This window comes from Numida meleagris, chromosome Z (assembly GCF_002078875.1).
Source record: "Numida meleagris isolate 19003 breed g44 Domestic line chromosome Z, NumMel1.0, whole genome shotgun sequence".
Lineage (NCBI taxonomy): Eukaryota > Metazoa > Chordata > Aves > Galliformes > Numididae > Numida > Numida meleagris.
The window spans coordinates 73,436,643-73,445,746 of NC_034438.1; the positions used below are offsets into that span (position 1 = coordinate 73,436,643).

The window sequence follows — 9,104 nt, forward strand, 5'->3', positions numbered from 1 at the left end:
TGTTTAATATTGCTATTATAGGGTTCTTAGATTTCTTGGCTGTACTGGAGCTTTGAAAGCTTACAGGATGAATTGCTAGGTTTCCAGTCTTTATCTCCCCTTGGATCTCACCATCTGTTCCTATTTGGCAGTGCAGGTAAATGAATTTTTTTTCAACTTCCTTTCATTTGTCCTGTTTCCTGCAGATATTTAGCTTGTCTGTTTCCTCTTTCTCCCTTCATACATCATCAAGAAGGATTTGGTGGCAGTTACTGAAGTTGATGAATCTGACTGAAATTTCTTTGCTGGGTTGTGTGTTACAGGGGTTGCTTGAGGAGGTAAGATTTTTTCTTTCATTGGTTTAATACTTGCTTACACATGCTTGCAGAGTGAAGTGCAGTGAAATCCACAGTGTTCAGACTATTTTTTCCTTTTCGTTAAGTAGTATTTCTCCTAGCTTGTACTTTTTTTTTTTTTCTCAGTGCTGCATTTTTGAGCTCATCAGCAAACCAAATGCATGATTTTTTCAAGTTCTGTTCTTCAAGAGTTCAATCCTAGTATATTCCAATCCCAATACAGCCACCATTACCACTCACGTAAGACAATAGTCGCGTAATGTAGTCTTGAACTTCAAAGATAATGCAGTCTTGCACCTTGGTGTTGGTTTTTCTTCTTCAGCTTTTGTGGTCAGTCTCAGATGGAATGGAATCTTTCACTCTCTGTACCTTCTGGATTTCCAAATCTTGAAGCGAGTCTCAAAAGCCTATGATCTGTTACACCTGCACACTACTGAAGTGAATAAAAGAGAATGAAACATAGACTGTAGGAAGAAGACAGCACTTTTTTTTCTCATATTTGTTTTCCTTATCAGCAAGCCCAGCTTTGACAAGCTGTCTTTGATTTTGAAATTACTGCCATCCTAGATAATTGTGTAAATATTTAGAGATATAAATGCCATTTTTTGGAGTCAGAGATACTTGCCCTCTTGTGCACAGCATTCAGTGATGGAGCTTTTTCAATATTCTCTTACAGTATCCCTATTTTCTTTACTTTTGAAACTTGACATTGACATCAAATGGGATCAGTTTCTGCCTTATGCTTTAATGAGGTACCAAAGGGCGGTTAAGGATCTGCTTCATGAAATGGTATATCTGAATGAAAACCCACCTGTTGTTCCCTTTTGTCAGCTGTCCTCAGACTCTCTTCTCAGTAAAATCTATGAAATAATTTGCCAGTTGTTGCAGTCTGTCAACTACACCTGTTAACTAGAAGTCATTTCCATACAACAGCTGTCCCTCCATAGCTTTTGTGTAATTATTTGGCTGTCAGTCCCCTCCCAAAACCAGAACCCACAGCCATTTGGCATTCCTGTAAGTGCTTACAAAGAGCCCCAGGCCTGAGCTGACATCAAGGCTGGGTGTCAGTCTGGGAGTCAGGGCCCTTTTTGCAGCAGGATCTAGGATTTTCAGTAATTTCATCCACTTCATTGGGTCAGAGTTATGCTGAACTGGCAAAGTAGATCTTGCAGAATGGTTGGTAATGTTTTATCTGCCGGTGTGGATAAACAGAGGATTTTGATTTTCATCTCTCTCAGTCATGCATTTTTTTCCTGCTGCTTGATTAATTTTTAAACTATGCTGTTCGGGCTTTTATAATAATCCTTTCCTTTCATTCCAGCAATTTTTGGCAGTTACTATAACTCCATGCAAGATCCTTTAAACAGCTTATCAAGAGGTGCTCATACACTGACTAAAGCCAAAGAAGTTGTGCTAGAGTACTGTTGTACAGCAGAGCATCGGCGCAGCCATTTTCAAAATGATGAATAACTCCTTAGACATTGAAATTTTTGACAATTTTGTTTGTTTGTTTTCCAGGTATTAATAACTTCCTGATGAATCCTGTCTTCAAAAGTTTTGCAAACTGCTACAGGCCAATGTGAGATGGCTAGTTGATCGTATCTGGTCTTTAGACAGCGTAATGTTTTTCATTTTTTCCCTCTGGGTGCTCTTTTGATTCTAGACAATTCTCAAAAAATATTCATCAAAACACTTAAGGCCTTACTATTTGAAAAAAAGTTTGCCCCAATTCAGCTTTGTTATTTTTTTTTATTTTTTTTTTTTGATTCAGAAATGCTTGTCTGCTTTCATTTCCTCTGCTTATTGGTTTACCTAGTGAAATGCTTTATTATACTTCAAATTCTGGTGAAATTCAGCTATCAGAGTGCAACAAACAAACAAACAAACAAACAAAAAAATAGAATGACATCAACTCAGTCCTTGTATAGAGCTTGTTGTTCATGCAACAAAAGGAAGATTTCAAGGCCCTGCTAATGTTCTGTCTTCCTCTATCATCAGGTCCGGGATTGTATTTCAGATTTTTATCTTTTTATTGAATAAGACGTTTCACTTACTAATGAACTGGGTTACTAAATAAAAAACTAAATGCCTTGAATCACGCTGTGTTGTCTCATGCCCAAAGCACCTACAGAGTGTCCCTTGGAAGAGCTGCATATACTACGACCTATGTTTCACCACTCAAAATCACATAAGCTGTTCTTCAAATTTATTTGACTCCACGTTAAATCTCAGCTCCAGCCACACCATGTCTGACTGTGTCTTGAGCAACTTTAATTAAAAAAAAAAAAAAAAAAAGAATGTTGACATGTGGATGGCCAGGAGGAAAAGATGAAATTCTGGGCATACTGAGCATGCAACTGGGAAGGATTTTCTGAGTCAATGTGTCCCATCTCATGTTTTTCCAGGAAAACTTTCTTGCAGAGATCGTGGCCCACATAAAAGTTTATTTGGTTGGATAATCTGCTGCCTTTGAAAGCCAAACATCTCATAAACTCCATGTGGTTTGGGATTTCTTTTAAAGTGCCAGTCCTATGAAGAAAGGCTGAGAACACTTGAGTTATAAGGCCTAGAGAAGACTCCAGAGAGAATTTATAGTGGCCTTCCAGTAATTAAAGAAGTAGTAGAAGTAAAGAAGAAGTAAAGAGTCCCCCCTTTACTGGGGAGTGTAGTGACAGGACAAGGAGTAACCATCTGAACCTATAAGAGGGTACATTTAAGTTAGTTATGAGGAAGACATTCTTCACCATGAGGTGCTGAGATACTGGAACAGGTTGCCCAGAGAAGCTGTGGATGTCCCATCCCTACAAGCATTCAAAGCCAAGTTGGTTGGGGATTTGGGCAACCTCATAGAGTGTGGCAACCCTGCCCACGACAGGCAGGTTTTAACTACATGATCTTTAAGGTCCCTTCCAACTCACATAAATTTTCTGACTAATAACCCTAGGGTTAAGGTTGTCACTCTCCTGCTTAAAGGTATATATGAATGGAGTGCTGGCCTCCTTTTCCATAGGGAAGTTGCAGAGTGAATATACAGGTTAGGATAACAAAGTTTTATGCATGTTAGACATGTTCTGTCCCACAATGGGGAGAATTTTATGTCTGAAGTCTCCAATTTCCAGTGGTAGGTGGTGGCAGGAGATTCCTTGTTCCTTTTCTTAATGCAGACTTTACCATTACCCTAGCTGTGCATTGGTGATTAGTTTTTTTCCCTAAGCTAAAAGGCAAACTGAGTGTTGGAGGGTGAAGGACTAACCTGCCTTACATTATTGCAAGTATTTGCTATTGATCTTGTGCTAGTGAAGGTAGTTTTTTGTCCTTGTTCTACAGTTTTCTAATTTCTCTTGCAGCATTTACCTCCCTGCTGTGCTCAGTGTTCTATCAGTCATGGAGGAAGCTTGTCAAATGGATTCTGCCCTTTGCTTTCCTAAATTCACAGCTGTGTGTTCCAGCTTTCCAAAGTATTTTTCTGTTTGTTTCATGATTTTGTCCTTTCTGTAATTTTCTGAGAAGCAGTGGAAAGGCAAACTAGCATTGCAGACCATTTGCCTGTCTGGCAAGGGAAATGGCATGATTTAAATGTGGCTGAGCTAAAGCAATACTAAAACCTCCAGGAAAATTCTAACATTTGTTCGGATGTTTTTGTTTATTTTTGGAGCTGTGGAATATCCATGATTGTCAGTGTTTTGACCTTCACTTTGAAGAATGTCATATTTGTGCCAGCAAACTCAACTGTCAATATTTTCATTTCACACATCTTTATAGAAGTTCATAACTGATCTATAAAATTACACATACTGAGCATATGTGGTCACAGGTAGGAGAGGACTTAATAAATAAATACATTAATACACATGCGTCATTTTAAAGGTTATAATGCCACATTTTAAAAAAAAGTGCATTTAAAATCCTGTTATTTAAAGGCAAGCCTGTCAGATTCTTCTTCTGCTGGATTCTAAATGATTAACCTCTTAGTCTTTAATGTGGACTGATGGAGTGCCTGTGACCATTATGGCAAATAACCACATTATTGCATTTAGGAAATTAGCTACTATGTGCTTATGGTAATTTTGTCTCTATGAAACTAGCTCACAAATTTTAAGCAGGCGGACCTATTACAGAATTCAGTTCTGCTTTTAGATACACACTGTCTTTGTGTATTCACATGGATTCATCAGAGTGTATTTGAAAGGATCTTTGTCAGCCAGTGTTAATGTTAGGAGTTTTTATGCTGAAGGACAGGGTAAGGGAGGAGGTAAGGGCTTTGACCTTCAGAATGCTGTACTTTTTGAAGGGAAAATGAACAACCTTTTAAAAATTTCCCAATAAATCCCAATGTCTAACTGAACAATACTTCTGCAGGAAATCAGTCCCAATGGTATGCTTCTCAGTCATCAGTCTCAGTAGTAAGAGTGGCAGCACAGGTCAGTCCTGTCCTGGTTTTGTAACATCCTGCTTCTCACGGGCAGCTCTGAGCAGCGTTACACGGCAGTGGTGTGGTCTCCACCTTGTCCTCATTGCTTCCATGTGTGAAACTATGAGTTGAGCAGGTAAAAGTTTGCAATAAAGCTTTCCTATGAGAGAAAAAAAAAATAAAAAGAAATGGTGGTGACCCAGTCTTGAAGATTTCTGAATTCCCTAGTATTTCAGTTTGCAATAAAATTGTGAGCCCTACTGTGCATTGCATGGTCTTATATTTCAGTGAAAAGAGGTCACAGGGTTCAAGTACTAGGGTTACATTAATAAGGCAATATCTTGAGAATATAAAGATACAGTGTCTCTAAATTAGCTCTGAATGTCTCTAAATAAATTATTCTGTGCGTGGAGTGTATGACATTTTGGTGTCAAGACAATCTTATTAGCGTATTCTTTGCCTTTTCAGTTCAGTGTTCTAACAATCAACTAATTTGGGATGATGTTAATTCTCTTACTGAAGTAAGTTACCATACTTACTAACTAGAGCTTTACAGGATACATTAATAAGTCTCAAAAAATTAATGAGCAGAAATGTCATGCAAATCCATTTGGAAAAAAATATTCTTCATCCTGCAATTTATTTTGCAGAACTAGGTAAATATTTGATAACTCAATGAAAATGAAAGCGTTTCCAGTATTTCCTTGCTCCTGATAGAGTGCAAAAATAGCCTCTTTCTTTAAAATGTGTAGGTGTTTGGTTTTTTTTCTTTTTTTCCTCTTTGGACAAGTAGTGTAATAGGAAGTAAAGTCTAATATCATCCAGCCTTTGTATTATAAATGTCCATAACTGCAATGACAAAATTCCAAATTCAGTAAAACCCATTTGATTTTGCATTTGTTCACATTTTTTTTGTTGAATTTTCAGAGTTTAAAGAGCACTGAACAAATCTGGCCAACTTCAAGGTATGTTCTTCTTGTGCAATACCTATTGACTCACTTAGGATATCTAACAACTTATGGTTGGACCTGGATACTTGGTAGCAGGATCCAGAGTTTCACTGATGCTTAACAGAGAAAGGAGTCTGGAAGAAACTGAAAACATTTCCATCAGTCTACTGGGATCTGGAATTGGTTTCCCTGCTCTGGATAGGAGTCTTCCAGAATGGTAATCAAATTATGAAGAATTACTTATAACATTAGAAGAAAACAGCAAATTTTGACAAGGTAATGTCAGCATTTTATTTTAATGGGCATCATACATATTTCAGGATTTATTTATTTCCTTGTTTAGTACTTATTTTGAGCCCCTTGAAAAAATGTTGTGCTTTCCCCTTGGCTACCCTGGTATAAAAATACAGTTTGTTCCTTTGCTGTACTAGAAGATGAAAACAGGATTTGGCCCAGGTAGTACTAGTGAAATGTTTCTGACAAAAGGTAGCTAATGACCTTATATTAAAAAACTAAATTCCAAGAACTTCTGTATATCCATGCAATCATACATTTCTGGGCTTGTCTGCTGCATGGTGGGGAAGAAATTGTTGCCAGCTTCTCAAACTAAAGGAAAAAGTTGAGCAACTTGACTACTTAGTTATACAATCCACTTACAAATCCTGTTTCAAATGGACTTGGACACAAATCCGAGCATAGAATCATAGAATCCATAGAACCTTAATAGTATCCTATTACTCATAAAGCAAGAAGAATTTCTATTGCTCCTAGAGGCAAGGCTGCCAGCAATTCTGCCGTAATGCTCTGGAGAATGCAAGAATTTTTCAATATGCTCATAGGATTGCAATTCAAAGACAAGAGGCAATTGCTGTATGCTCCCAAATGGCTATCATTTGACTGATACATTTAGTTCATTAATTAGTTTCTGATGGAAGACCTACTCAAAAAACTAAATTCAAAATGTAAGAAAGAACCGGTGCTTGTTTAAAACTAATCAAGTTTTCATATTTTTCTTTTCATACAGAGAGAGGAATGGGACGGGAGCATTCACTTGTTGATTCGTCTGATTGGTTCACTTTTTGAAACACTAATGTGGACTTGGAACTGACCTTTCATTTGAAAAATGAGCAATACCAGAAGTTATGAAATGCAAAGAAAATATACAACAAGAGGAGAAAACAGGGAGTCTTGGAACAGTAATCTAAGGGAGTCGTTTTTCTGTCCTTGCTAACAGGAATAGTACAAAGATGGAATTCACCAAGGAACATAAAGGGAAAAAAATCTCTTGGAAATCTTTGCATTAAAATCTCATCTACCACCAGCCCTTTTTTATGGAAATAAGTCAGCACTACTGGAAAAGAAAATGCTAAACCTGTGCTCTTCGATTCATCTTCATTTCTGCTGTTTACCTAAGAAAACAGCAACTCTGTCCGGTTTGGGAGAGAAAAAAAAAATGTATTTTTTTCCCCCATTGATTGTTCTTTTAATGTTTTTTTAGTCAATGTGGAATTTTACCTAACTTGCATCATTTTTCAGGAGCTGATTCAAAACAGATTTCCTAAAAAGAATATGCAATTACAGTGCTAAACTAAGTGCCAGAAAATGGAAACAATCCGTTTTGAGAACTCCATTGTGTCTCCGGGATTTAGATGCAGTTGAAAATGTCATCAATTTTTACATGTAAGAAGGAAGAGACAAAAGAAACAAAGATAAAGTGGGAAAAGTCTTTAGGGACAATTCAGAACAATATGGAAGTAATCAAAAGTCAGTCAACAGACCAAATAAATCTTCATAGAAGGGAAGTACTGGCTAAAGTTAAAGCAGTATAAGGAAGGTCGAACTAAGGTAGATGTAGTCTGTTTACATAAGAGACTAGGAGATTACAAACAACATATGAGATAATTAGCATTGGCAAAATCTCAAAAGGTTTGGAGCTTTGTTTCAGTCAGAATAAGCATCAATAAATTTGTCTGCTTTACTAGACCTTCTCCATGACTTCAGCTTTACAAAGAAAACAAGCAAAATGCGCAAAAGAATACATGCAGAAATCCTAGCACTTCTTTCAAATGTCCCTTTCTCCACGCTGTTGACTGTTTGTCAGTACTTCCCAGAGGTACATAAAAATGTGTAATAACCCTAATTTTCTCTAAACACCTTGATTCCCAAGTAGCATTTGAGTTACAGATAATAGTTACTTTCATGTCTCATTCCTCTAGCATAACTCAGTCCATTTTTTAAATCTCCAGATAGAGAAACAAATGTATTGTTACCAAAGTATGTATGTATTTATATATAAAGATATGTAATATATAAAATTCTGAAGAAGTGCAGACATGAAGTTGAAGAGAAATAAAGCATCCGGATTATAGTGCAATGTTTTGTTTTGTTTTTTCCAAGACTGCAGTCTTGGAAATGAATGAATAATAACAAAATTTCAAATACTTGATTGGTTGGCAGGTCATGAAGATGCAGGAAATTTTTGTACACATAACTGCAAAGGGGAAAAGAAAACAAGTTAGATTAAAAGTCCTGCATGTGATTGAATTACAGTTGACACAAGACAGACACACTTAAGACTCCAGCATAACATCCATCCTGCTGAATGAGGTGTTAGCTGAGTCATAGGGTAAACCTACACATCACTGTGCTCAGGAATCCCAGCTACCCAGTCATCCTCATGTTACATCTTCTGAGTGTATGTCAAGAATGCTATGGGTTTTCCATTGCATGGAAATTTGTTATTTGCTGCTTGCAGTGACACAGCTGAATTTGGTGCAGCAGCAGTCTAGCTTCCAGAGATTAAAAGGATCCAGAAGGAATCTGAGAGTGTAAAGACTGTGTCCAATATCTTTCTGTTAGTGAATGAGCTTGGAGATGCCAAAGGGGTTTTATCCACTCCTTCTTCCCCTTTAATCCATTCCAAACATTTATCTCCCCTCCCTTTCTAAGACAGAGACACAGGTCACTAAATCTACTCCAGATGTAGATGTATTTTTGTACTTTGAGCTGTCTCTGCATTTTGCTGCCTGGAATACTTAGTGTCTGCCTATCTCAGGGACTGCTATACTCCTAGATATCACTGGTGTTTCCCTTTGACCGTATTTGACAACCCCTCTTACATACTTACCAAAGCTTGAACCTGACTGTACTTGTCACTGCTCAAAACAATCAAGGTGATTTCTAATAAAAGTATAGATATGTATGGAAAAAAGTATGTAGTTTTACTTTTAAATGTTGTATTTACTTAACAGTGTTGTGCTAAAACTGCTAGAAACTATCTGCCATTCCAGCACTCACTATATTGCACTTCTCTGTTCTGTATAGAGACCACTACACTGCTAAGGGCAGCTTTTACATCTCAGACTAGTGTTTGAACTCTGTGTGCTGTGTCCAAATGAGTTGGTGTGC

At 37.3% G+C, this 9,104-nt stretch overlaps 1 long non-coding RNA gene across 2 annotated transcripts; it reads left to right on the forward strand.

Moving 5' to 3' along the window:
* LOC110390227 lies at positions 232-8,901 on the forward strand. 2 transcript variants are annotated; one of them, XR_002433641.1, is made up of 4 exons: positions 232-317; positions 1,854-1,914; positions 5,674-5,972; positions 6,721-8,901. It is a non-coding gene; the product is annotated as an uncharacterized LOC110390227 (long non-coding RNA). The 2 variants fall into 2 exon arrangements; XR_002433642.1 differs by lacking the exon at positions 1,854-1,914.